We start from the raw sequence: 1,524 nt of genomic DNA, 5'->3' as shown, positions 1-1,524 counted from the left end.
TTGATACATGCTTCCGCACTCTTTGATTACTTGATTGGAGTCAACCATGCATGCATACGCTAGGGATAGCACTTTGGGATTCAAACATATTGTTTACATACTTACATTATTTATAGCAACTGTGATTTTCAACTTATATTATGTCGCAAGTTATGTCATTTATACTTTAAAATTTTTGTAATCTTAGACTTGTTGTCGAACGGTTTTGAAAACTAAACTTGCAAGTCTTGTACCTTTCAAATGAATGCGACATAATTTTGGTCAAACGAGTCTCATATAGGGACTACGACCACGCAACGGGACCTAAGTTAACGGCGCCGTCAATAACGGTTTTGGTCGGGTCGTTACAAGTGGTATCAGAGCGTTGGTTGTAGGGAACTAGGACGTGCATTAGTGTGTCTAACAGAGTCGTTAGGACGCATTAGTGAGTCTAGACTACAACCGGATAGTTAGCATTTGCATTCTGACATAGATTGCTATAGATAGCACTTACTTGACTACTTGTGCATTATACTTGAATCATTCTTAGGCAAACTTTTTAATGGTACCCAACCTTCATCATACGAACTCGTATTCCGCCACTTTTTGGTAACACACGTAAATTCATGATTCATACACGTATGGATGACGACGACTTCATTAGTCACACTTGTTCGGGAACTCTGTCTCCCGGATTGTTATTTGCCACCGTTTCAACTTACTATCGGTTTCCCACTGGTGTTTCTTACTATCTACTTTTTGGTGTTACTACCATCACTACTCTAGGTGAGTATCGTCATCAACATTTATCACTACGGTTGCGTACTACTCGTTATCATGACTCATTACTCTTTTCATACCTGAATACATTTTTGTCTGACTCGAACCGCATTGACGTGAACAATCATTTATACACTTCCCTCGGGGAACGCTTCCTTAGATTTGCAGAAATTCTTTCGATTTAATACGAGTCACGTTTGAGACGTCGTTACATTTTGTTCATTTTAGATTTTCGCGATGACACGAACTTGAATCTATAGAGTGATGTGGGAATGGAGGTATGAGTTAGCGTAATATAACGACACTCGATCAACGTGGTTATATTACGGTAATTCACACCAAAGTTCTAATGACACATGATGGTGGTTGGACTCGATCAACCTAATCACCACCATGTGCCATGTACATGACTTTATTTTTCTTGTTTGAACATCCGAAAACTCCGAGAATATTGATAACAACCATACCGGGGACACCCCTTCGACTTTTGTCGAACTATACTTATGCTTCCGAATGAATTACCGATTCCTCTCGACTTCAACCGTATGTTACACGTGTATACTATCTCGTCCTCGCACAGTCTTATTGACTAATTACGATTTACTCGTTATGCTCGCACCGAGGCGGAAACTTCTCTCTCATCACACTCGTACTTCCGGTTCGGGAAATCTTTACTCTAAACTCTCAATGGGGGAAGAGACTCTCCACGTTATACTAGTATTCACCTCGAGGGTGAATAGTTCCGACGAACGTTTTTGGAAACTG

This window comes from Rutidosis leptorrhynchoides, chromosome 2, assembly GCF_046630445.1.
Source record: "Rutidosis leptorrhynchoides isolate AG116_Rl617_1_P2 chromosome 2, CSIRO_AGI_Rlap_v1, whole genome shotgun sequence".
Taxonomy (NCBI): Eukaryota; Viridiplantae; Streptophyta; class Magnoliopsida; order Asterales; family Asteraceae; genus Rutidosis; species Rutidosis leptorrhynchoides.
This window is presented reverse-complemented; position numbering follows the sequence as displayed.